The 27,654-nt window shown below is 45.0% G+C and overlaps 1 protein-coding gene across 12 annotated transcripts in view; it reads left to right on the top strand.

Annotated features, from left to right (window-relative positions):
- Nucleotides 1-27,654, top strand: part of Ptprm (protein tyrosine phosphatase receptor type M) — a 619,038-nt gene that overhangs the window by 157,969 nt on the left and 433,415 nt on the right. Inside the window, exon 2 of one of the 12 annotated variants that reach the window (XM_063232113.1) lies at nucleotides 167-366. The exons of the other annotated variants lie outside the window; for them this stretch is intronic. The gene's annotated coding sequence lies outside the window, so the exon portion shown is untranslated. The remainder of the gene's footprint in view (nucleotides 1-166; nucleotides 367-27,654) is intronic. 12 annotated transcript variants of the gene reach the window in all.

Genomic DNA, 27,654 nt, shown 5'->3' on the forward strand with positions numbered 1-27,654 from the left:
TTCCTAAGTGAAGGTCCACGTAGTTTGAAAGAAAGGAACACTGAGTCTTCGCCACCCTTTGGGAGAGTACTAGATTTAGTCCTGATTGATGACTTCACCAAACACTTACACTTGCCATATGCTCTTTTCGCGGGATGAGAATTTGTGGTTTTTTTCCTTCTTGCAGTGCTAAGGACTGGAGACAGGGCCTGACGCACACTGCACATGTGCTGTACTGTGAGCTAAATCCCCAGCCGCCGGATTTGTAATTTTTCACATCGGGTAGTGGATTTCCTCTTGTAGCCCTTGCAATGAAAGCCCATTTGGAAGAGAGGCGTGACTCCTGCAGGATCTTCAGCCTCTGTGGATTGTATCTTTAGTCCCAAGGTAACCCACTGTCCTTGAAAGACACCAGAACGACCTTTCTGGGTGCCCTGTCCCATCTCTGGCTAGTCGTCCCCTTCTGCACACGGAGAGTGTGGGTCCCAGCAGAGACCAGACAGTCGTGAAGTGACATTAAACCCCAGATGACCTAGGGAGGAAGGAGGCATGGGCCTCCGCAGGTCCTCAGCCTTGGTGGGGTCTTCTGAGGCACAGTGACCCACACCTATCTCAGTGTCCACTTTGTTCTGTTTCTGTTGGTTAACCCAAGGGCTTAGAGTGCTTTGACCTCTTCCATTTCTGTCAGATCCAGCTAATTTCTGCTGCTTGCAAGCATTGTGCCTTGGACCCCGACCAGCCGCTTCCCCAGATGATGGGGCTCACTGTTTGGCCACGTGGTGCTTCGGGTGAGGGTAGGAGTTGGGAGGAGGAGCTGGTGCTTTCTGAACCCCCTTACCCATGCCCGGGGGGCAGATATGCCTTCTGAGCATCGCTCCTGTTTGATTTTTGCCGTGGCATAGAATTCCAAAGACCGATAACTCTTTCTGCTATTTGTTCACCAAACTTTAGTAACTAGTTTTCTTTTGAGCTCTGGCATAAATCAAACATGATGGTAATTGCTGTGGAAGAGGAAGAATGATAAGAATTGAATTTACCTACATGGGAAAAAAAGTTACAAAAAGCAATTACTAAGCAATCTAAGTTGTGTATAATGACATGGCAGACCGGAGGTGTTCAGGGCCAGTTTTCCCAGCGGAAGTGGACTTGTACCCAATTGCTGACCCACGAGACCCAGGGAGAAGTTCCATTCTCCATGTGGCATTGCCAGCAGTAAGCACCATTGTCTTATAAACGGACAGCTAGAGGTTGAGCATCCCTTGTCTGAAAATGTGAACTTAGAAATGAGCCAGAATCCAAAAGTTCTTTGAGTTTGGCCTGACGCTGCAGTGGGAAATTGTGTATCTCTGACTGCATGTGATAGGCAGGTCACAGTCAAAATGCAGGCGCTCTCAGAAGAGAGTTGAATACTTAAGGCGTATAGTGAATGAATTTGGTGTTTCTATTTAGAATTTCCTGATGAGACCGAGATGCTTCATAACATATGTGTAAATATTTCAGAATGCATGAAAATCGAGACTCTCAAATCCAGGCATTTCAGACCAGAGCCGCTCTTCCAGTCCTTCGCTGAGATGTGTGTGAGGATTTTAACCTGAGCGACAGTGTGTAGACAACCCCAGACCCCAGGGCTGTTTGGTTTCAGTGTGTTTTCTCCTCCTTTGTGCTTTCTCACCTGCTCCTCGTTGTCCCTTACTGTGTGCATTGTGATCGGTTCCTTTCAGAAATGCATTCTAAAGCATGTTGAGTGCATGAGTTCTTCAGAGGAAATAGGCAGTGAAATCAGCTAATAGCCGTAGCTCTGTGTGGGTCCATTTGTCTAAACCCTCATTTTTGGTAGGAAATAGGGGTTCAGTCTCCATGCATCCCCCAGGTATGGACCAGGAATTGGCAGACTGCGTCCTGCAGGCATGGCCAGCCTGCTGCCAGGTTTGTTTGGCTTGCAAGTCACTAATGGTGTTGAAGTTTTAAATGATGCTATATATATATATATACACACACACATTCTGTGCCGTGAAATCCAAGTCTCAGTGTCCATAACAGAGTTCTGGGCACACAGCCTTGTGCATGCATCCAGATGCCGCCTGTGGCAGGTTCAGGCTACAGGAGCAGCGTGAGGGGCTGAGCCAGCTTGACCACCATTGTTCCTGGAGCGGTTACTCTGGCTGTGTACTGGGAGATTGCATGACCTCTGTCTTGTACCATTTTGGCATCAGCCAGACATTGCTGTTTGGGACCCTTGTGTTTTCTGTATTCATGGTGAATTATTGCAGTACGCATCATAGCACTGTTGCACATTATCTTTGGTTTTGCGAACACTGAGCTATTAAAATAAAAGAAAATAAACAAGATTAGGAAGCTTTTCTAAATTGGTCTGCAGAAAGCGCTGCCGTTTTCTTCCTCGTTTAGTATCCGATCTTCATTGCACCGCGGTGAGTCTAACGAGTGAGGAGCCTGTTGGCTGGATTTAGAGATGGTGACAGAGACTGAAGTTTTTACCCTATGTTTTAATTTTTACTGTTCCTGTGCCCTTTCTGAAGTCAGTGTTCAGTGTTTTAAATCAAATGCTGCAGACTTGTTTTTCTGTATTTTCAAGTGTGAGGTTATTTTTAAACACACTTTAAAAAATTTAAATACACTCTGGAGCTCTGTGCAAGCTGAACTGATAGCTGCTCTCAGGCAGTGATGTTACCTCTGAAAGTGTATATCTAGAACAAATAAATACTAAATGCCATTTAAATGTTTGTATTTAAAGTCAGCATTTATGTAACAGAAGATTAGACTTCTGCAGCAAGCACTGAACTATAGCAATATTTCCAATCCTGAAACTATTATAAGCCAGCCAACCTCCCTTCTTCCCTTCATCTTTTCTTCCCTCCCTCCCTCTTCCTTCCTTCCTTCCTTCCTTTCCTTCTTTCCTCCTTTCCTTATTTTCCCCAGGGCCTTCACACTGAGCTATATTTTAAAACTGTTTTTTTTTTTTTTAATTTCTTATTTCAGGGCAGGGTCTTTCTAAGATAGTAAATTGCCCAAGCTGGGTTTAAACCTGCAGTTCTCCTGCCTCAGCCTCCTAAAGTGCTGAGATTATAGGTGAGCACCACCATGCTGGGCTGCTACTCTGTTTTGTATTATTAAGTGTGTGGTTCACTTCTGTATCACTTGATTGTCCCCATTTGCAGTAGGGAAAATGTGTACACATCATCATGAAGGTTACTGCATGAGCACAGAAACCTGCATCAAGAATCTAAAGAGTAACTGGAACGCTACTGCATTTCCCCTCTGGATACTACAGCAAATTGTGTAATTACCCCATGGGTTATGTATTGATTCCAAAGTGTTTTATGATGTGAAAACACCTGCCTGCTTTGATAGTGGCTGATGTAGGTATAGTTTGCTACTGGGTGATATTTGCAGCTTACTACCTCTGTTTTATAGAATTAACGTTTAAAAAGTTCAGCAGCTTACGTGTGGAAAAGACAATCCTAGTTCACAAAAAAGAAAATGAATTAAATAATAAACTTGTCCACATTCCTAAAAATGTGAAGGTAACAGGGTATGGTGGTAATCCCAGCACTTGAGATTCTGAGGCAGGAGGATTGTTGAGAGTTCGAGACCAGCCTGGGCTACAAAGTGAGCTCAAAGCTAGCCTGAGCTGCATAGCGAGACCCTGTCTCAAAAAGACAAAACAACAACAAAATCCAGTGAAGGTAGCTTATAGAGCAGCTATTTGACATTTATGATATTGGTGGAGTTGATGTTATGTGCCACACTGTCCCTGAGGATATCAGAGCTCTAGGAAGACTGTTAGGAAGTGAATTGGGGTCCTAACACTGCAAAAAGAGAATGCTGCCTGTTCCTATGCAGGAAGCACAGCTCTGGATTCTAGAAGGTTCGTGTTGCTCTCTGTCTCAAGTTACCCCTTGGGAGTGGTACATTAGCTCGTCTTCTGGGCCATGCTGCAACTCAAGGTTGAGTCCATCTCCAGGTGCCGAAGGATAGGCAGAGACAAAAGCGCCAGGCAGAGAAGTGAAAGTGTCAGGCAGACGAGCCCTGTGCACACTTAGTGTGAGGACCAAGAAAATAGAGAAATGACTGCGTGGTTTGTTTAGCGACGGCTGTGCACTGGGGAAAGATGATAGACTGACACGCAGAGTGATGGAGTTTTCTCTCTGGGGGCATTTATCAGGCTTTTTTCCTTGTGATTGGGAAGTCTTCCTATTTAGTCTCACTTCAGAGCTCATACAGGTGTTAGCAAGTAATGGAGGAAAAAGACACGAGCTTGAAAAAACTTCCTCTGTCTTAAATTTCAGCGTGTAGCCAGTGAGAAAAAATTTTGGCACAGAATATCCAGACAGTTGTCTAATTATTCACTCATTCTCCAATCAGTCAGCGTTCTGCAAATATTTATTAAACACCTGCGATGTGCCAGGCATTGTTATAGATGCTTGGGATTCCACGCTGAGGGAAGCAAACAAAGATGCCCTCCCCAGGGCGCCTTCACCTCAGTCTCATTAGATGGCTCCTGGATGGGCAAAATGTCACACGGCATAAACCGTGTTTGCCCTCATTTATTAATGAGGTGGCGAATATTTAAAAGGCAATCCAACGTGCAGTCCATCAGACTCAGCAAACAAAAGCATCAAATTTAACTTTCCGGTCTCTTTGTCCCTTAAAACAGTCCAACAAAACAAGAGCAAAGGCAAGAAAAGTCAGCAGTGCAGCCCTTGGTGGCCAGACTGTCTCAGAAACGAGAAATCTCACACACAGAAACACACTCAGCCCGGGAAGAGCCGGCTTCTTTGCTTTGGTCATTTGGTTCTCATAGTGCTTCTGCGAGACTGGCTGGCATTATCCATGTTTTACACTGTAGGTGACTGAAGTTCAAAGACATAACATTATCCTGGCTTATCAGTGAGAAGAATAGCCTCCACTTCTGCTCTCCCGAGCACCCTTGGGTGCCCTTCTCGTGTGTTCACCTGCAGGAGTGGACAGGGCACTGGAAGTCTTTCCTCCCAAGGGTCCCCTGCCTGGCCCCTCTGGCAGCGGGGAACACGAAGGTTGCTCGCTGGGGCCGTGTGTGCCCCCGCCTGTTCAGCTACTGCTCCCTGCCTTCCTGCCAGTTGACCATGACCAAGTTGCTAGCTCTCAGTGTCCTCACCTGTGTTGTATTAGTAACACAGGCTGCCCTCAGCCTCTGGAAGTTCCGCATCCATTGGTTCAACCCACTGAACCCTGCCTTACCGAACGCGGGAGGGCAGTTTTCTTGTCTTCCCTCAACAATGCACTGACCATGGTCTGCATAACATTTACACATCACTCATCCTGGTGAGTTGTCCAGTGATGGTTGAACGTGTACAGGAGGACACGATGCCTACATTTCATGGGCTGACCACCAGGAGCTGGCCCACAGGTACTGGACTGCAGAGACAGAGCCCACAGCCCCTCCTGGTTCTACTCGTGCAGGAGCAGGGAGCTGCGCTGGGAGGCTGGGAGCCAGAGCCAGTCTCAGCGAGGGACCACAGTGCACGTCAGTCAGCCCTGGGGTCTGAATCTCATCCGGGGTTCTCCCCATTTAAAGGATTATAACAAAGGGCATAAAGCACAAAATGTGCTGTTTCACCCACCGTCACTCAGTACAGCTCACTGACCTCTGTGCATTCATGTCATTGTGACACTGTCACTAACATCTGTCTCTCAGGCTTCTGTCCCTTGCCTGGTGGGAGCCTGGTGCTGTTAAATCGCTTCCTTGGATCCAGCTCGGGCAGCCACGATTCTGCTTGTACCTCGACCATTCCGAGTAACTCCCATAAGTGGGCTCGTCGTACTGTGGTGTCCTCTCATAACGTTGGCATCACAATTCTGTTATCACCTGGGCAGATGAAAGACATCATTGATTATAAAGCATTCAGTTATTTTTAACTCTTTCACGAGAGCCAACACCAGCCATCAAATTATATGTAGGTGCTTATTTCACTGATTTATATTTAGCATTGAACAAACGTTTCCCTTTAAATTTATTTTCACTTCCTATCTTGGCTGGTTGGAAACTTACGAAAAGAATAGCAGCTATCTGCACTTCAAATATCTGCTGACCATCTGCGAATCAGTCTTTGTGTATAAATATGCATTTTTAATAGTTTCTTTCTTGCTTAGTTTCCTGTAAAATTGTACAAGATGGCATTGTAAGAGTCACCTGAAGCCAAGTGATGGAATACACAGGGAACTGTGACAGATGTCGCAAGTCTCTTGCGGAGGGAAGGCGGGTGGAGGTTTTTGAGGTGAGCCCCAGAGCAGTGGGGCGGTGGTGCCTCCATCTCCAGGCACTCGTTTCTTTCAGAAAGGTGGAGGCGTGGTGGGTAGGGACAGACCACTAGGAAAATAATTTCTCTAAAGACTGGACAGCTCCAGGCCTGTGGTAGCCTCGCCTTCCATTCCAGGGCAGTTGCACTGTGGCTGGGGCTTGGAAGCTTTGGGGTCAGACTTGTGTCCCCCAGCTGGTGGACCCCATAGTCACATTTTGTGGTTGTAGGAAGCCCCGGAAGGCCTTCAGCTCTTTCCATAGTCCAAGAACCAAAGAGCTGAATCCATGTGATTCTGTTCGTCCTGGCCCTGTATGTGGCACAGCTCGGGGCACTGGCTGTGTTGTGCTGGGCCAGTACCCAGGCTTCCAGGCCTTGGAGACATAGAGAGGGTGGGGTTGATAGCATCCTGTGGGCGAGGGTTAGCAAAGGGTTAGCAGAGGTGACTCCCAGGAGCCGGCACAGGGACACAAGGGGCGAGGCTGGAGCAGGAGGAACGTTAGACAGAAGAATTGAGGCAGAGCGTGTAGGTGATTCACAGGGCCACCAGCCGTCCTTGCGGGACAGAGAAGCTAGGAGGGGCTGGCACAGAGAGTAGGGAGCTGGCAGAGTCTCTGGAGGGTGGGCTGGAGTCGGGCTGACCCAACTGTAGATTTCTGGCAAAGGGAGCAGAAAAAAAACCTTGAAGCCTATTAAGAGTGGGTTCCACCGTTTGGGTAAGAGTATATGAAGAAAAGATGTGATCAGCAAAGCACGTGACTCTGTCGGGCGCCCTTGTTTTTAAGAGTCTGCAAGTTGAAGCTTGGAGGGTAGGAATTTGGGTGTCTATGTGTAAAAGTGAGGGAGCAGGTGGGTGTGTGCAGGAGCCCCCCCCCCAGGCTTCCCGGGGTGCTTACGGTTGAGTTAAAGATTCCAAAGTCCAGGTGCGGTGTACAGAAGCCAGCCTTGCACCTGCCCAGCGCCTCTGTACTCTTGAGTGAAATTTGCAGTGTAAATTCAGGGAACCAAAGATAGACTGTTGGGGTCTCCCGACTGTGCCTGGCCAGGGTGATTTTTATGTTCTGACACATTTCAGGCAAATGCTGTACCATCAGACTGCATTGAAGAATTTTATATTTCTTCTGTTTCCGAGCATTTCCTGGTGCTCCTTGGAGCCCGTAGGCTTGTGTAACACCAGCCAGGAGCGACTAACTTCAGGGGTGTAATTTTAGGACTTTCTAAAATAGGACGACTACTTCATGCTGTGGTTTTATGCCCCAGTGGATAGCTCGAGCGTAACAATCTCTATCCTATTGGAAGGTATTTTGGTGGTTAACTAGAACTTCGTAAGGAGGCATGTAAGGAATTATTAAATTTTATTTTTAGATACATTCTTGCATGCATTTATAGTCTGTCCATAACAGAGGGCTGAATTCAGAAGAAAAACTATCCACATGGGATTGCCTGGCAAATGCCAGTAAATGCCAGTAAAATCATTATTTTAAATAAGCAGACTTCAATGCCTACTTTCACCAGTGCTTTATTCTACAAGTTTGTGACAAATTATATCTTAATAAGATATTTCAAAGCTTGAGTGGCCGAGAGAGAAGTAAATATGACTGTTTAATTAATTGTCTGTTGGACAGTCACCATGCTGTGTCCGGTGGACGGACAGTGTCAGACAAATCACTGATCATGCAGTGGCACTGTACATGTCTGAACCCAGGACAGGGCGACATGGTGGTGCAGTGGCACTTTTAGGGAAGACAGGACTGCGAATGACGAGTCCTCAGATATGGGCTTTAAATTACCCAACACAAGGTTGTTTTTGAATTGCGTTACTTACCTGGTTCCTTCTAAGGAACTTGAAACCAATGCATTGTATATTTTGTTACTCACAGCAAATATGTAAAATACTGAAATCCCTGCCATGAGACATAGGCTGGATTTGATTCAGTGCTTTTTAAAGTAAATATATGTAAGGGGAACTCCTGAAAGTAATCCTAGGAAACTGGGAGCCCTCCTGTGCCTGTTCTTATCACGAGGCTTCCTCTTCCCATCTCTGTCGAATCAAAGATGCTTTCTGTTCAGCACAGACCACTCCCTGATTGTGCCCTGAAAACTAAACTTCCCTCCCTCCCCACCCCTATCCCTGGTCCTGGCTTGCCATCAAGTGACAGGCAGCAGTTTGCCAGGAGGTCAGCAGCTGAGCCGATGACAGGTGCCCTTTCGAGCACTGCAATCAATGCCGGTTATTTGGGAAACAAAATGGTACAGTGTGCAGTTTTCGGCGGGAAGGCCGCTGGGTCTTTCTGCTGTTGACATCTGAATTTGTTACCCCAGCTGGGTGAGCAGGTTCAGACAGGAATATTAATTTATTTGAGTTGATCTGACTCTTTTCTGTAAAAATGTGTGAGGCATTTATTGATGGGCCAAATTAAGAGAAATAATTGGTTTTAGACTCTGGTCAAACCAGGTCTCTCCAAGTGCCCATTTACTCAATGGCACTGGATTCTAGCTTGGCAAACATTCCCTGAAATGTAGTTTCATTACACTGGCTGTTTCTCAACAGTTTTTTAGGGGGAAAGTCCAAGTTTAAGCAACTACGTTTGTGTGTGTCATATTGAACTGTGTCTCTCTGCACATTTGCACCAATGTGTGCCGTGAGGCCTTGAGGATGGATCAGTAATGCTTCTGGAAGAAGCTGGGAGAGGTGAGCTGTCACCAGACATAGCCCTGGTAACTGCGAGTGACACGGGGCAACAGCCTCCAGTCTGCACCTTACACACAGAGGGAGATGGTGTGTCCCAGTGGCCATGGTTTCTCTGTGGTGGGGGAGTGCACTGGAGCAGTGGCTTGGCTTTCCGGGATGGCTCCTGCAGCCCTGAGACCCCTCAAGCGTTGGGTGTTTTCTCCCTGCCTTGGCGACATGGGAGCCCTGAGATGCTTTGAGCCTGGTGCTGCCTGTGCTCAGGTGTCTCCTCAGGGTGCTGGGATGAATGACCTGGAATGAGAAGGCAGGGTGAACAGGCGCCCCGTTCTCACCAGGTGGTGCCCTCTACAGAGTTACTGCTGTTCCCAGCCCCAGGCCCTTGGCTTTCCCAGCCTCCTGCACCGTAGGAAATAAACATCTCCGTAAACTGCCTGCTCTGTGCTGGGCTGCTGTAGTGACAGAACACAGACCAAAAGAGGTGCTGCGTGAAGCAGGTGTGGAGATGACTCCCTGCTGCCCTCGGGCCCCAGCGACAAGTAACTGTCCTTGGTCGGGTCCTGAGGTGTGGGCTTCTTTGGGGATTGCTTCTCAGACTCTTTGGTCTCTAGACCCTTTGAGGATGTAGCTCAAGGCCAAGGCTCTGGGTTCAATCTCCAGAACTTCCAACAAGAAAGTTTGAGACTATCCAAGGAGCTTTTGTTCACATGGGTTATATCAATCGATACTTTCAGGATTAGAAATTAAAACTTAGAAGTTTTAAAAACCCAAGAGTTCATAAGCATCCATTCCACCAGCAGTGGAGAATGAAATGAGAATAATAATGTGAGACATTTATTATTATTATTAAAATCTTGATCAGTTTTAACCTTATGACCTTTCTAAAAGGATTTGAATTGGAGTGGGGGGGTCCCTGGAAAACACTTTGAGAACTGCTAAATTTTAGGCCCTTGGTTATTAATCTGGAGGCTTCATGGAATCAGGAAGGAGTATACGGAAGGGGAAAACATTTTGGAAACCTCACAAAAAGAAAATCCCTTTACGATGTTATGGTTCATATTTTTCTGTCTGAATAACACAGTATTGTTCCTTCCTGTTACTGATGGTCCCTCTTTATACTAAAGAGCACCCATTCCACTACACTGGCAAATGAAATGACACACACAGAACGACATTGCATAATCCCCGGAACTGTATGTATTATTAATTCTCTGAAGATTGAGTTTGTGAAATTTATGCTCTAGAAACAGTTTGAAAGTAGGATTCATATTCATTTACTCAAAATCAAGTTTAGGATTTCTGAGGGGCGGAGGGTGAGATCCAGTGAATTATTTAAACTTGTATTTGAGTGAGCTGCTCATTCAGTGGGGCTGCTTCTGAGATTTGGTGCTGTGGAACTGTCAGAGTTATTGGCATGATGGAATCATTTCGGCTCCTTTTATTATGAAATGTGGGGTGACAAAGTGATACAGCACTGACTAAACACCTTTCAGGGAGACTTGGAAATGGCGCTTGATGGAAATTACCTATGAATCGATAACATACCCTGTTACGCGTCTCCCGTCGATAGAGTGATTATGTACGGAGATGCATTCATTCCCAAAGAGGAGGATGTGAGTGCTGACAGGGTTTGCTAAGATTTCAAAAGCACCACAGATAAACATTGTCTGAACTTTATGTTAATGTAGCTGCAGAAAATTTCCCAAGGGAATCTGGTGATCTTTATAGATCTGTCCAGCTATTACAGTTAATATTTAAGCTTAAGGAAGAAGCTTGCGAAGGCTACCTTTCCAGGGTTTTGGCTGCTTTTTAAAAAAATAAATACTCGTGAAGTACCTACCGTGGCCAGGCATTGTTTTTGCATCCTTCGAAATAAAGGATTTCTTGAAGGACTTACACGACCTCTCAGGTCAGCATAGGGGGCCACTGCTTGATTGGACAGAGGATCCAATGTTAAAATAGCCATGCACTGATGCAAAGGAGAAATTAAATTCGTGGAGTGCCCAGGACTTGCTAAGGATGCCTTTCACGTAGTCGTGGTCAGTCCCCATGGTGGCCTGTGAAGCCTGGGGCTGGCTTCCACGAGGGCTTGCACCTTGGAGCCTGAGCAGGAGGCAACATTGAACTAAGGTTGGCCTAACAAGCTTGGGAGGTGAAATTCTGAAAGCCAGAGTTACCACCTGCCCTTTGCTGATGCTGATACCCAGCGATCGCTGGATGTTGAGGGCTCCTCGTTGTCCCTCTCAAGCATAGTGAAGGTGTCGCCTGTTCAGAGATACTGGGTGTCTTCATGAAATGTCTCTGTATCCCACATTGCCGACCATGACACTGACAGGGGAGCAAGCAGGCTGTTACTCTCCGGCCTTTCTGTGCTAAGAGTCTGCTGTGACGGGTGTGAGCAGTCACACCCTCTTACTCCTGGATTTGCGTGGCTTTGCATTTTATTCAATTTCCCTAACAAATTTCTGGTAAGCCAGAAACCCTTTCCTTCTTTCTGTCTGGGATAATTCCTGTGTCGTCCAACAGAGGGAGACACGCAATTCTGGCTCTGTTACTGGGGCCACTGCTGCCAGCCCCAGGTGTCCGGCTTGACTGCAGGTAAGACTGGGGCCAGCTGTTAAGAATGGACAAAGGACCGTGCCCTTTGCCCTCCTTTCTTTGCTACCTTTGGCCAGTTAAGAGTCTTGTGTATTCTTGCATTGCATAAGGTCTTTGTCCTTAGTGACCTTCCCCAGTAGATAAAAACATTGTCTTTAATGACCTGTCCTCCCAGAGCCCTCTGAGCTCCAGAGCACTGATGACAATCTTGAGGGAACCTTTCCAGGCCACATCCTGCCCAGGCTTTGGTTCAGAGTGAATCCCAGAAAGCAAACCTGTTTGCAGGCCGTGGCACAGCACAGGGCGCTGAGAGAGGCTATCCTCACGTGTGCCGTTGCAAACCTTCCCACAGAGAAAAAGGAATTTTAAAGCAGTTGGTTTCAAGGTCTTTTGATTCAGGCAAATTCTTTTGTTCCTCCTGATTCCCTTATATTTAATTCAAGTGCATTAGAGAGTTCTCGAATATCTACTTTTGACAACCCCCTAAAATGTTCTGATAATAACAGTAGTTAGGAATCCTTGAGAGCCCTGCCAGTTGTTGGATTTATTGCCCTTCTTGCTGTTTATACCAATCACCTGGGAAGAATTACTGGTTTTCAGAGTCTTACACTCAGTACTTGCTACCCTAATGAGCTTTCCTCCAGCAAGCTTCAAAAGGATAGAAAGCCATGATTCTGAGGGAATTCATGACAGTGGTTGCAAACTCTTTAAAACTAGGCATGAATGTGGGTTAAAAACTAACTAAACACACACACACACACAGTTCACTAACTAAACTGGTAAATAAAACGTGAATTGTAACCAGTGGGATCACACTTTAAGGGAGCTTGTAGTTTGCTGTGTATTATAAGAATTCCTGCACAATTTGAAGACTCAATTTACAGATGTGTTCCAGGCTAAATTGTGAATTACATTCATGCCAGACATTTTTATTTGGTTTCTGGTAAAGCACATGAAATGGTCATTCCATAAATGTTTTCCAGAAGGTCTAGGAATGGTAGCTCAGTAGTAGAGCATCCACCTCCAACTCCATAAAATGATGTTTTCGGAATTAACTTTGTGATGCTTTGATCTGAATAAAAATCAGTGAAGATTAATCCAAAACTACTAGAGCTTAGACCACCAGATCCTTCCCTAAGCTGTGTATTATTAAACCAGACTAAGATTTCTATAAGACACTTGCTTACCTTAACTCTAATATTTCCCAGATACAGTAGAGATATATGAGCCTATATTGCTACTTAATTCAGTAAAGCAAATATCATTGGATAAATGTCAGCTTTTCCAGAGAAATCACTGCATATGACCTCTCTGGATAATATATTTATCAAAAAATCAATACTGAAAGTAAACAGATTTTTAATGTCTCTGAAGGAGTTTCCTAATAAACCAAAATGCCAGCCCATAATTTAGAGCTACTGTTACCAGTAGGGTTTGTAGGTGACATCATCATAATTTGGAAGATTGCTCTGTACCATGGCTGTGTGTGCTCTCTCTAATTCAGTTTTCACCTTGGGCTTGAGAGAAGTGACTTACTGTGCAGGCAAATAAAGAATATTTTGGGTCCTCCTGGCAGAACCTCAGCTTGGAGGGTGCAGCTCCCCTGACCGCTGGCTCCGCCCCTTCTCTTGCCACCCCTCCCCCTCCCCACCAGGCCCCTCCCTTTGCCTTTCCCCTCCTTTCCAGGCCTGCCAGTGGCTCTGTTCCCTGCTGGGTGCTCTTCCTGCCCTCTCTTTCTTCTGAGAACATCTGTGCTTAGCTTCCTGGGACTCAGATCTCTTTCTGTAGGGCTGTAATTCTCAAAACTGTTTTTATCCACTGATTATATGATTGGTAAAGAATTTTTAAAAGTCAATCACAAGTTTCACAGTAATTTTCAAAAAGTGATATTTTTAGATGGGCAAAAATAAAGTGGTTTCTTACCAGTTAGAGAATTTTTTTTTTGTTGCTGTACTGGGGATCAAATGCAGCGTCTCGTACCTGCTGGAGGAGCACTGTACCACCCAGCTACATTTCCAGCCCTTTTGAAATATTTTTATCCTAAGAGAGGCTCTCATTAAGTTGCCCAAGCTAGCCTTGAACTTGGGATCTTCCTGCCACAGCCTCCCAAGTAAATGGAATTGCAGGTATATGCTTCTGTGCCCAGCTAATTATGTATAAAAATGTTTTTAAATCAAGTTATCTATATAACTGGCCCTTAAGTCTTCCTACACACTGTACAGGGACAAAATCAAGAATGTCCCACACCTGAACACTGGAGATTTGTGATAGAATTTTCAGCGTGGAAGGGAACCATCTGATAGGATTTTTGGCATGGCTAAAAAGAGAAGAAGTATAAAATAAAAATGGGCTTTATTTTAAGAATGTGGGGAGAGACTCCATGACCTCGGCCAGACATGTGGTGTGGGGGCATACATGTAGCTTAGGTTTGGAATGATGCCTAAGGGACATTAGTGATACACAGGTAGCCCATTGGTATTCATTTCGCACCACAGGTAAATTGCCTAGGGACAGGGAAAGGTGGCCTCAAGATAGAGCCCCTTGGTTCCACCTCTCAGCTTTTCTCTGGCTACAGGGTCTCATCTGGGCCAAAAACCTTTCAATTTGGATGTTTCAGCGTGGAGAAATGGAGTCCGGATCCATTTGGTTGCGTTCACTCTTAATCAGGCTCTGTAATATGCCCTGCAGTAAGAAGGCTGCTAGCTTGTTGGTTAAGAGCGCCCTGGCTTTACCATCTCCTGTTACATGACTACAGCCACATTCTAGTTACTTCTGTGAGCCTCAGTGTCTTCATTTACAAAATGGAGAGAACACGATGGCTCACACATAATGTTATTCTAGGAGCAAAATGAGAAAATGTTGCAGAGCTGAGAACGATGTCTGATACATAATCTGATGCATCATTTTATTATATGGACCATGTGTTAAATGTAGAGCAAAATCAGGAGCATTTTACAGATGTTTTCTCTCTTGGGCTTTGTGTTACTTTTCTTCTAAATGACATTGAAGTCCAGGAACTGTAACTGAGTCAATTATTGCATATGGCATGAGGTAGGGGTCTAAATTCATTTTTTTAAACCAGTGGATATCCACTAATGACCACCTCATTTATTGAAAACTGCACCTTTGAGGACAAAACTGTGTTGTACCCATCTCCATGATTCAGTGTAACCATATTTGGAGATAGGATCTTGAAAAAGATAATTAAGTTAAAAATGAAGCGTTTGGGCTTGGGCTTAATCCAATGTGGCCAGTGTCCTTATAAGAAGAGGAAGACTCCCTGGGGATGCATGAAAACAGGGGAAAGGCTCTGTGTGGACCCAGAAGAAATCAACTCTGCTGGCCCCTGACCTCCAACTTCAAGTATTCAGCTCTGTGAGAAAACATATTTCTTCCTCCACACATAGAGTGTTAATAACATACTTATTTGCCTAAAATGTGGTCACCCCACCACTATTGTTTTATTTAACAGTAAGTGAGGTTTTAAGCATAAGATGCTAAATTCCGCAGGGTGTTGTTTTGGGGTGGGGTTGGGGTGGTTAGAAAAGCTTGAATCCTGAGCCTACCTTTAGACACAAAGGTATTTGCACATGATTGACATTAAAATGGGTGCTTTACTGCTGGATCACACTGCTTCTAGGGAACCGTGCATTAATATTTTTAATTTATTACATTGCAAATAGCATGACTACCTTGTCTTGCCATCTCTGACTGCTTACAGTCCTAATATGCTCAACATGGAAAATAACACTGTTGAAAAATCATACCTTGGCATCTCTTCTTTGTTTAGTGTTCCAGGGACCTCAAAATAGCATTGGCATGGGACTTTCTGACTCGGAGTTGCCCCTGCCAATTGCTCCCTGGGAATAAATTGGGGTGTGGAGCAGCAGCCAGGTGCACCGCTGATCTCCCTGGACGGAATTCTGGCCAGCGCTTTGGTAGCACTGACAGCAGGGTTTGTCTCCGGCTATATCAGGCCTACAAAGTCACCCTTGAGTACATTGGAAAAGTGCTCCTTTGTCAAAAGACCTAAGTTTGTAGAGTGGTCTCCCTGCGACCTTCAGGTCCACTAACAGCTCTTCACTGACCGCAAGCACTGGTTTATCTACTGGCCAAGATTGTGGGTAGTAAATGTTCACTATCCAATGCCTTTGACTTTCTTCTGCTGTTGTATTTTGGAGTTGGATTGGTGGCCTGCAGTGTCATTGGCTGTGGGAGCCCTGCCAACAGACTCCTGTATGTTCCCCGGGCATTATAATGTGGTTTATCTACCTTGCAGCTGGTTCTAAGAGCTTCTCAAAATGTGATTTGTAATTTTTTTCCCTTTGAGAATGATTTTGGATGGTGCCTCTGTAATTCAAGGCTCTTCTCTTTCTTTCCTGACAGCATTTATTAGGTGGGTAGAGGAAATTAACATTCTGTCCTGGAAAAACCATGTAAGGATTTCCCCAGAGATGCCCTGGGCAGGTCTTTTGTGATAGCAGCATTTATGAATATTTGACAATGACCCGCTTCCTGAAGACTTGAGACAAATGCTTTGCAGGTCCAGTTGCAGTGGCCTTTGGATCTTCATCATCTGTCTCTATTTCTTTGTGCTTCACCAGACTTACTATTCCGTCATTTAGTCTTTCTTGCACCAGAACCTTCTAACTTGCGTTGTGTGCTTGTGTGGTAGGTTTTGTTCACAAACATAATTGTTAATGTGAACTGTGAAGTTCATTACTGTTTCTGTTACTGCTTTTTATTTTAATTCACCATTTTGGAAGCATAGATTCATTTTGGTGAATTTAGATCAAAATACCATATAATAGCAAAATCATATGCTTAACAAATATAATTCATAACAAGCAGATGCAAACACCCGTGACCTCCTGTGAACTGAGGCTTGGTGACTGCGGGGAGGACTGCATCAGTGCTTGTGTGTGCCAGGCGTCCCTCATCCTCACTCAGCTGTGGGAAGTGCTGCCTATCACAGGACATTCCACGACTTGGAGTTCTGAGGGAAAGGAACCGTGTATGTGTGAGACTTAAGACTGATCAGAAAGGATCACATGACCGTGCATATGTAGCCGCTATGGGCAGGGGGTGTGGGCATACCTGTTACCCTGCCTTTGCTTGCGCCAGCCCTGCCAGAGGGAGGGTAAGAGTTCTGGTCTCTCCCTGCAGTGGGCACCAGCAGGGCACAGCACCGTCACCCACCCGGAGCCGGTCCCTAATACACCCTGGGCTATTCTCGCAGAGACAGGACAAGGCATCGCCCCCTCCCCTGGTTGATGGGTGGGGTTGTTGGCCTGCAGTCAAATCAGAGGGTTCGGCTGCAGACAGATGCGGCTTTAGGCCAAAGCTAAGGGGCCTTCTCATGTCACCTCTCAGGATGACCCTGTCACGTGATGTACTGAAGCCTGTGCTCAGGCCCCAAGGGGATTTCCTTGTCATTTTTTTCTGAGTTATGGTTTGGAGCTCTGTGTGTTTGGAAGGGGGTGGAGGAGGGGAGCTTATCACTGACCCCTGGTAGGAGGCGGAGCGTTTGGATGTTAACTGCAGGGGTTCCTCTTCCTTGCCAGCTCCTTCCTTGAGCTGTTTGTCTGCTTCCTGCCCACCATGCTGTGCAGCTGTCCTGTGCCAGGCCCCTGTGCCAAGCCTACTACTTGGGAACCAGCTGACTGTGGACTGCCACACAAACCAGAGAACAACCTCTCCTCTTTTAAGTTGTGGGTGTCAGGTGTTTTGTCCCAGAGATGAGGGGAGTGACCGAGACACCCTGGCTGTGTGATTGTAACGCCTGTACTAAGGCCCAGGGCTCTTAGCACCCTAACAGAACGGCCAAGCACATGCTAACTGTTCCTGTGTTTCATCCGTGACGCATGTGCAAATAGCTGCCTTTCCTCAGCCAGTACCACCTCATCCGTGGACGGCTTTCGGATCAGCAGACGGGGTTAAATGTTTCACTGTGCCATGTCAAGAACAGAATTTCCTGTCGCTTTTCTGTCCTCAGTTAGTGGGTCTTCAGGTCTCTGAAATGCAGCTGGGACACTCTGTAGTGCTGTGCTGGGTCTCCGTTCCTGCAGGTGGCCCCGGCTGTCCTGCTATACTTGCAGGTGGCTGTCTCCTTTGCTACCCAATGTTCAGTCAGCCTGTGAGCCTCCTTCTCCCCTCCTGCACTGACCAGGTGTTTCTCTTTGTCCTCTTGGCTCCCACTGTCTTCTGCCCAGCTTTCTGCTGGGCTGCTTTAATTCTGCTGCACTGAATTCTGTAGGACTGAGGCCGGGGGAAGAGTCAGTGCTTCCCACCCAAGGAACCTCCTCCTTGGACTTCAGCTTGCTTGTTTATCATTGCCTTGGTCATCTGTAATTGAAGATGACAGCATTGAAAGGAGTTAATTATGCAGCTCATCTACTGTGGCTTCCTGGGGCACTGGCTGCATGGTTTTTAGGCCATTGTTTGGTGTTCTGAAAGGACTTAATTGAGCATAATCCTTACTTCCTCTGGCCTCCAGATCCAAGGGAGCCCTAGCAGGGAGACTGCCCTGTGATCTCAGGACAGGCATGCCTGCCACATTGAGCCTAGAAGCCTGCCTTTCTCCCACAAAAGGAGATGGCCCTGTGATGTACTTGACAGTCCAGAGATTTCTTTAGCCACAGTCGTGGGAGCAGCTAGCAGAGGTCACGTTCAGGGTCTGTGCGGTTGCTGTTGTTCCCTGAGGGAAGCTCCCTCCACTAAGGAGTCCAGGTTTGCTGCTGGACTTGGGTACTGACCTCCACTGCTGCTTGGACTTCAAAAGCCACTGTGCTGCCTTCAGAGGCTCTGGGGAGCCCTCTCCTGTCCGCGAAGTCTGGAAAGGCTGGTCCTGTTATCTGCTGGTGGCTTTTACCCAGGGTTGTTTGTCTCCTACTTGAGTGACAGAGGCATGGGTTTGTGATGTGTGTTTTATACCAACTTTTAAAAAATCAGAAATCACCTCCCATCTCTTCCAGCCTTCCCAGGAGTAATGTATCAGAACACAGGAATACAGCTTTCAATCTTTTCAGTATGATAGAGGATGCCTTTTCAATCCCAGTATACATTTAAATTTAAAAAGCTAACTTTTCCTTACAGGGATCTTGATATTTTATAGTAGCAAGACTTTATAATAAAGTAATACCTTATAAAGAAACTTTATTATTCTTTTGCTTCCAGTAGGTTTCTGGCTTCTAGTTATAAATATTGAAGCTATTTCTTTTCACAGTGACACTACTTTTTGGCAGTCTGCTAGACAGATACTTCAGATACAAGATGTTCAATGCTATATGTGTTCTGTCTTTTATTGGTCAGCCTCTGATCAATTTATTGAAAACATCTACTAGTCAAGACAACAGGGTAGCTGAAAATCAGTACACAAGTACCCATTTTCAGTTTTGGTTTATAAAAGCAGTAGAACATGGGAGAACTGTAAAGTGTGGGGAGGGTTTTTAATGATTCTTTTTCCAAATTGTTTTAAAAATTTTGCTTGTGTTTAAGTTAAAGGATTAACTTTTATTGTGGCAAACTATACTCTCAGTACTGTGCAGTCAGCAGATCTGTTTAGTTCCAGAATATTCTCATCACCCCTGAAGGAAAGCTCATACCCAAAAATCACTTCTCAGTCTCTTTCTGTCCCTGACGCTGGCAGCCACTTGTCTGTTTTCTGTGTTGGTGGATTTGCCCATTTTGGAAGTTTCTTAAAAATGGAAAGTGTTACTTTTGAAACAGCATTTAAATTTGTCCTATACAGTGGAACCCGATAGAACTATGGGGGACTGGCAGTGGCTGAAGATAAGAAGTATGAGATATAAATGACCTTTATTTTGAGAATGTGGGGAGAGACACCCCCGATCCCCTGGGGCGTGGCATCCCCCCCCCCCGGGAGGGGTCAGTGATCTCTCCGTGGAACACGTGGAGTGGGGGCATACATGTAGCTTAGGTTGGGGGTGGTGCCTGAGGGGGCATTAGGGATGCACAGGTAGCCCATTGGTACTCTTTTGGAGCCAGGGGCAAATTCCTAGGGGTGGGGGAGATAGGAGCTCCTTGGTTCCGCCTAAGTCTTTACCGGCTATAGTGTCCTGTCTGGGCCAAAACTCTTTCAGAACCTGTCTTCAATCTTTTTGTTACTGTGATGGTCAAAGACTTAATATATAAATAAGAAATGTATAAATAATATCCAGCAACCTGAGAATGGTTGAATCTTCCTGGTATATACTCATGTTAGAATACTCTACCATCATAAAAGGAGAGCTGCAGACACAAAATAATTGATATTTAAAACAGTTTGTAGGGCTGATGATGTAGCTGGGTAATAGCGTAGTTCCCCGAGCTTGAAGCCCTTTATTCACTTCCCAGCAATGCAATCAAAACAAAAAACTAGTTTGTAATACTTTCTTAGGGAAAAGTCAAAATTCCAAGACTATCATATGATTATATTCTCCAAAAACATAGAACCTTATAGTGGCTAGAAGGTTGTAACCAAAGTGTTTACTAAGTACTTTAGTTTTTGGTGAATAATTTTTCCTTGTGATGTTTTTCTTTATGATTTTTGATAGAACTGTGGGGGACTGGCAGTGGTTGAAGATAAGAAGTATGAAATATAAATGATCTTTATTTTGAGAATGCAGGGAGAGACACCTCCGATCCCCTGGGGTGCTGCATCACCCCCCAGGGCCGGTGATCTCTCCTTGGAACACGTGGAGTGGGGGCATACATGTAGCTTAGGTTAGGGGTGGTGCCTCAGGGGCATTAGTGATGCACAGGTAGCCCATTGGTATACTTTTGGCACCATAGGTAAATTCCTAGGGGTGGGGAAGATAGAGCCATAAGTAAATTCCTAGGGGTGGGGGAGATAGGGGCTCCTTGGTTCCAGCTGAGGCTTTTCCAGCTACAATGTCCGGCCTGGGCCAAAACTCTTTCATATCCTGTCTTATGACTATTATTATGAAAAGGGGCAAAGATTTGTCTCTTTAATTGCTTCCTGCTGGCAGAGGGTGCTATACTGGGGTCTAGGGGAGTCGACAGGATGACGGTTGATGCCCAGGTAGAAGCTGGTGCCAGATGTTTTAGCCAGGACAACTTCACTGGTGAATGCATGTATTAGACTGGAAAAACAAAGAGACAAGATGTTATTAGGAGGCATGGCACTGTCGTATTTAAGGACTCAGGTGAGGTAAAAGGAAAAGTGCCTTTGATTTAGACATGTCATTATATCAGGACCATGTTGAGGTAGAAACATTTGCATGGTAAGGCAGAATTCTGAAAAATAAATGTGGGGTTAGGAGGAGTGAAGTTATGAGAGGTGATTACTCCCCCATCTGAAAGGGTAAAAGTTAAAAGGGTAGGTAGATAAGGCTTGTCTCTGGTATGTATGACATTGGAGTCTTTAGGAAATACTGTTAAGGGTCCTGCTGTAAAAGGAATAAGAAATTTGAAACCAAATAGGATAACAAAACATGACAGCCTGAGAGTTATGGCTTTGGGGCCTTCATAAGGCAGAGAAGAGTAGGCAACAGGATGGTTAGATCTAGGGCTGGAAGGGCACCACTTAGCCTGAGTGATGTGAAACCAGGATGGCAGTCTAGCAACTTTTTGATCACTGTGAGGTTGCCAAGAATATCAGGCAGGTATAGGTCGCTGTAACCTGGTTGTAGGCCTTGGAATGATTTGCTGTAACAGAGCTTTAGCAAGTATATCAGCAGTTTTCCTGGTTGCGGGAAAGGCTTTCATGTATCCTGAAAAAGTATAAACCAAGTGAGAAGACAAAATGTATCTGTCAGTCTTGACCAGGGTTGCCTGAGAAATTGGTGAATAAGAAAGGAAGGAGGTGGTCTTATATCACTGAGGAGAGGTTTACTAGCAATAACAGGTGTAAGCTGTGGAGACCTCAGTGTCTGGGTCAGCCTGTATAAACACAAGGGAATAAAAGGCATTTTAAGATTTAGGACTGGGACCTGCATGAAATAGGCCCTGTTTATAAATGGCATAGGTTGACCTTTAATATCTTCTAAAGGCTGAGGATTTAATATAGCAGCCTGAAACTCTGTACATATGGCCTCTATGTCCACAAGTACAGAGAATGTCTTACCTGAGACTTTCAGTGGGACTTGCATTCTGAGACAGACACCTTAAAGGGGGCTGTCGTTGGCCCTGAGCCCCGTCAGTCTTCGGCAGCAAGTTTAAGCAGATCTGTCGGCGATGAATCTGGCAGTGTTAGCATTTCCTGTGAGGGCTAGAAGTTAGGATGGCTTACCCACTCTCTGGTGGCTAGGACAGTCCAGTAGCCCTGGGGTAAGGTCTCAAAGAACGCCAGGCTAGGGCACTCTCTTGCCCAATGTCTTCTGCTGCATTTGAGCATGGTCCATGGGGGGGGGGCCCAGGCAGCTCCCCCTTGTGTTGGTTTACCTGTCTCAGAACTCCAAGTGTCACAAGTGTTATTTCTGTTTTTGAAAATATGAAAAGCCATATTAAGGTCTCTATGAGGTTTGAACATCAAGTTTTGCCTTTTTGTTTGGGATTTGGACTACAGGTATCTGTAGAATTAAGATCTGGACTAGATCTGGACCAGAAGGTATCTGTAGAACTAAGTAAGTATGCAGGAGTCAAATATAATCAACAGGGTATTTATGAGTTTAACAATGCACATAGGTTGGGAAAAGGTTTAAGTTTGGCTTCTGCCACAGTGCTGGCCCTGCTGCCCTCTTTGAGCAGCCTGTAATGTAAACATGGTTTTGGCATTCCAGATCAGAGAGCAGGCTTTATCTGGATGGCACACTGCTTTTTTCCAGGGTGCCGCATGTCAGGCCATTGTTTTACTGAAATTACATACTTAACAAAAAAGGCTTCAGTCTGCCTTCCCCCTTTTGGAGTATAATCTCATTTTAATGGAAACATTTTGCAGTAAAGTTCACCAATCTTATGAATAAATCTACCAAAACTGATGTAATACTATAATTCTGAACACATTTACTTCTTTTCAAACCTGTTATTTGCAGTACTATAAACCAAGACAAATAAAATTCACATCCTCTCAAGCTTTCTACAACTTACTATATACCCTCAAGTTGAGCTTTTCCTATCTTCTTTCACATTCTGGCACAGCCAGACATTTTTATTTGAAGACAAAACCACTTTCTTTGTCCCTCTTTTTTTTACTTATTACCAGTCAATTACCTTTCCTCTTGCTTCTCAGACAACATTAAAACTTTCAACAAAACCCTTGAAGTGATTTTCTTTCAGTAGTCTAAAATATATTGAATCATTTCACGTGTTTTTACCACCTTCCTTGTTTTGGAAAAGAGCTAGTGGTTCCCACCAAAAGGAATCCATAATCATCCCTAACCTTAGTTGTTAAACAGGAGATGGGTGACAACACAGAACACCACTAGTGGTTTATAGCAAAAGGAATTGACAAATAACAATACAGTATACTATAGGCAGTAAGCTTAACATAGAACATTATTGGTGGTTTATAGCAAAAAGAATTGACAAATATCTCTTAATTTTAGTCGTTAAATAGGAGATTATTGAAGGCTTTGATTGATAAACAAAGCTGGTAAAATTACCAGGTGGCCACTTTCCCCATTTATCAGCCAAAGTCTTATCTATTGCTGGCTTATTTAACCTTGATTAAATGGTTTGAGAATTGTAAAAAAAATAGCATCTCTGAGCAAAGCCGCCAAATTGCTGTTTATGTATTTGTGTTTAAAGCAGCGCTTGTGTTTGGCAGAAGCCTGCCTGGGAGAGGCGCAGTGCCTAAGGCAGGACGGAAGTCTGAGGCTGGGGTGGGGCGCACCCAGGGTGGGGGCATTTGTCATGCTGGAACACACAAAAAAAGGCAGCAGAAACAATATGAACTTTTTATCTGAAAACACGAACAGCATCAGATCAGCAATATGACTTATCTGTTGCTCCTGTCTGCACCCAGACAGAGGGTGCCTGCAGAGAGAGCCTTACCCACCCTTGGGGGCGGGGGCTGCGATCTCTGTGGCACATGGAGTGTAGGTGGAACACGCAGAGTGGGTGGGCTGTTTAGGGCAGGCAGGACGCCAGGGTGGGGGCCGCGCACGCAGAGTGTAGGCAGGGTGAGCATGGCGCAGGCTGGGACTGCCCCTAGAAATGTACAAGGTGCAGGGGGGGCGGGGCTGGGAGGCTGAATTGGGACACAGCGTGAAGTTGGGGCTGCTCCTAGAGGTACAGCAGGTAGCCAACCGGCGGGGAGCTGAGCCACCTCGCGCGGATTAGGGTGCAGTGTTAAAACTGAACCCGCATGGGTCTGGAGCTCGGCATGAGAGCCGAGATAATGCGCGGAGTTGGGGCACAGCGTGAAAGCTTAAAGCAGACTTCTGTTGAAACAAAGTCACTACGCTATTATATAACATTTTGAAAGAGACGTATAGATTAGCTCTACCAGTTCCTGAAAATAAGAGGTGACTCTTCCAGGAAAATAAAATCAGGAAAATAAAATCAGATCTCCATATTGTAAAGTTGGTTATTTCTGCAAATTATCTGGCAGAGTGATTTCGTTGTTGGTTTCCTGTTGGGGCCCTTTCCCAGGCTTGTTGTAGTCTGGAAGTTTTTATTTATAATCCCAGGAAACATTACTGGAATCCTGGTGAGTTAATTCCAAGCTACCACCTCTGAGCAAAGACACTAAGACATAGTTACAGTTGAGGGCAGCCAAGGGGGTCTTGAGACCTGTGCAGACAAAGGTTGGTGGAACAAAGGCCTGGACCCAGGGCTTGACCCAGATGTTATTAATTTGTGAAGAAGGAAGTGGCTAGAGGATGAGTGACAGGGAGAATGGTGGGAATGACGTGAGTCTGTGAGCTGAGCTGGCTAGGAGGCCAGAGAGTACCTCTGCAATATGCAGAGTAAGGGTATGTGGAAAGACCAATCTGCATGACTCAATTCCGGTAGCATTTAGTGCTTCTAGGAGGCTGTCTCTTTAGTTTCTGATGTGCAAACTTTTGCGCCCTGGGAAGTCACAGCCTCTTATCTCGAGGCTCAAACCCAGTTGACAGCACTAGAGCTGTGTGACTCTGTCATCCCGCTGGACTCAACCATTTAGAGAGAGACACTGAGGTGGGAAAACAGTGAGGGTCACCTGGCTTCTGAGGGTCACCTGGCTTCAGAGATTACCCATCATGGTGGGTGTGGTGCTGCAAGCCTGTAATCCTAGCACTCAGGAGGCTGAGGCAGGAGGATCATCACAAGTTTGAGACCAGTCTGGGCTACAAAGTGAGCTCAAGGCTAGCCTGAACTACATAAACCCTGTCTCAAAAAGACTAAATAAATAAATGAATAAAACCCCCCAAACAAAGATCACACATCAGCACCTCAGCCAGTCTTGTTTATATTGCTTAGAGCCCATTGAGGGATCAGGAAATAGTGAAGCAGCTCTGTACACATCAGTGCATGGAAACAGGGCCAGGGTTATGGCTCTGTAATCGAGGAGAGCTGTCTGTATGGTTTTCTACAATGCCCCATCCTTTTTAAGGTAAAAGAGAAATGTCTCAAAAGTGATTTACACCCTTGTCATAATATGTCACCGTGATTAAGTGTAGAGAAGCACTGTTCTTGCTGATTGAGTGTGCGGCCCTTTTTTTGTTGATGGAGAACATAATGTCTTTACAGAGGTTGCTCCTTAAGTTGAGAACATCATGTTAGGGCAGAGCCCCTCCCCCTCCCTTATTTGTCTTTTAAGCGTCTCCATTAGGACTCACCAAGCAGTCTCAGGGTCATTCACACAGAGTGTGGGCAGTGTCCTGAGTGATAACATCCAGGCCTGGGGGCCTTAGGAAACACCTATGCTCCAGCTGCTTCTCCTCCTGGGTGATGCCTGCTCATGTTACTTTATGTGTATTTTGGTTGCTCTGAATTCTTGAGGAATGTGGGAGGGGAAATGCAGTATTTAAGGTGCCTTGGTGTAGGGTCTCCTATATTTGTGGGATCCTGTGGCTTTTGTTAAGCGTTTTTAAGGTTATGACGTTTAACATTCTTACAGTAAAGTGAATAACAAACAGATGCACAGTTGTGAGGCTGTTTTCTGAGTGACTATTGTCTGGATCCAGAAGAAGACCCCTGCCTGGGTTGATAAGGCCCCAGCTGGCTCCCTGTGTTTCCTCTCCTCACACAGAAACTTCTCTTGGGCTTTCTATTAATAACGATTGCCTTATAAAAATGGTTTTAAAGGCCATGCACTTTAACCCAGCGCTCTAAAAATGGATTCAAGAGGCTATGGGGAGCACATGCCTGTTCCAGAACTCTCTCAGACCCCAGACTGCCAGAACCTAGCCATAGACAAGGTTAGGAGTCTCACCTAGCAACTGCTGACGCCCACCAATCAGAACTCTCCAGCCCCTTGTAAACTGCTGCCAGCACCAATAAACTTCCTTTCAAAACAATTTCATAACCTCCTCCTTCCTCAAGGAAAAAACCACCCCAACCTCGTCCTTTGTTCTCCAGACACACTCAGGCTGTTCTGAGCTGTGTCTTCTGAGTTGCAACTCTTATTATTCCCAAATAAATCCTTTGCTTGGTACCTGTCTTTATTTCAGGAAGACACCTTGTTTTAGGCTTTCTTGCATAGAATCCTACCGTTGTTGCATTTTAGTTCTTTTTCTTAATATTCTTCAAGATTCAGGAGTATCCTGCGGACTAGTAACTGGTTCATTTATATTCGTGGCGCTGTTCCTGTGGGTATGCACTTTGTCTTCTTCCTCTGCTGTCTTCTTGCTGGATGTTTGGATTACAGCTAGGAAGGGTCTTGTTTATGCATACTAATGGGCCCAACCTGACCCAGTTGCGGTTGGAGGACACAGCTTGGGCCACTTCTACTTCATTCGTGGTGCAAGAACCTTTTTCTAAGATAATTGCACTTACAGTCCCAGTGACAGTGTGTGAGAGACTCTTGTCCTACACCGTTCTAACTCTGGGTATTCTCAGTTTAAACTACCAAGGGGAGAGGTATGCGGGATCAGCTCGTCATGACTGAAAATTATATTTTTTCCTTATTAACAATTAAATGGAACATAATCTCATGACCACTGGGATTTCTCTTTTGTGAAACTCTGTTTTTATCAGTCTGTACTAATTCTTTACATACTGCTTGTAAGTCCTTTGTTACTTGTTTCCTGACTACCTTCTCCATTCTGCCTTGTGTTGTTTATTCTTTTTATGGTATATGAATGAATGGAAATCTCATTTTAGTCAAGTTATTAGTGTTTTATATTATGGTTAATGGGTTCTGCATAGTATTAAGAAATATTTCTGTTCACCAAGGTTTAAAGACATTATTCTATATTATACTATAAAATCTTTATATGTCTTCTTTTATATTTGTTGCTTGTCTACTTAGACATTTTGCACCTGCTGTGAAATAAGGGTTCAAATCTTCTTTTCTCTCCCTTTCTTCTTTCTGTTTTCTTTTTTCCTTCCCTTTCCTCTTTCCTTTCTTACCGTCTTCTAATACAGAGAATTCTAATAATAGATCCCATACTATTATTTAAAACCTCATCTTTTCCTTTTTTATTTTGCATTACCACTTTGCCACAAATTTACACAAATGTGTGTATTCATACAAGGGGTGACTGAAAAAATAATGTAATGTTGTAAATTAAAAGAAACTCGCTGTAAGACACTTTGCCAAGAACGGTGGAGTGCATTTGAAATGTATTTTGAGTGTTTTGAGAGGCATTAATAGCAATATGTCTTTTACTGTAATAAATATTTTATTTAAAAATTCATTGTATTTTGTGATTGTACCATGTTAAATGTTTACAGCAATTTCTCTCCAATAAAAACATGACAGTGATGTGTCGCCATCCACCCTAACCAGCGGGTCTGGCATTATGAGACTTTTGGCTCTCTTTAAAGTCAAAGTAACCAGAAAGTTGAAGGTTTTGGATTGTTTCAGGACAGCAAGGTGGCTGTAACAGCCACTAACGACACTGCTGAAAAGCGACTCCCAGAGCTGCTTCCGAAAGCAGCAAGAACAATGGGATGAGTGCGATCAACGTGTCCTTTAGCGCAGTTAAATTTTTAAAATTTAAGTATTCGCTGTATTTCTCCATGGCAACTCATGTATGTCTT

Source organism: Cavia porcellus, unplaced genomic scaffold, assembly GCF_034190915.1.
Source record: "Cavia porcellus strain 051 isolate PalLab524CR breed Dunkin Hartley unplaced genomic scaffold, mCavPor4.1 scaffold_20, whole genome shotgun sequence".
Taxonomy (NCBI): Eukaryota; Metazoa; Chordata; class Mammalia; order Rodentia; family Caviidae; genus Cavia; species Cavia porcellus.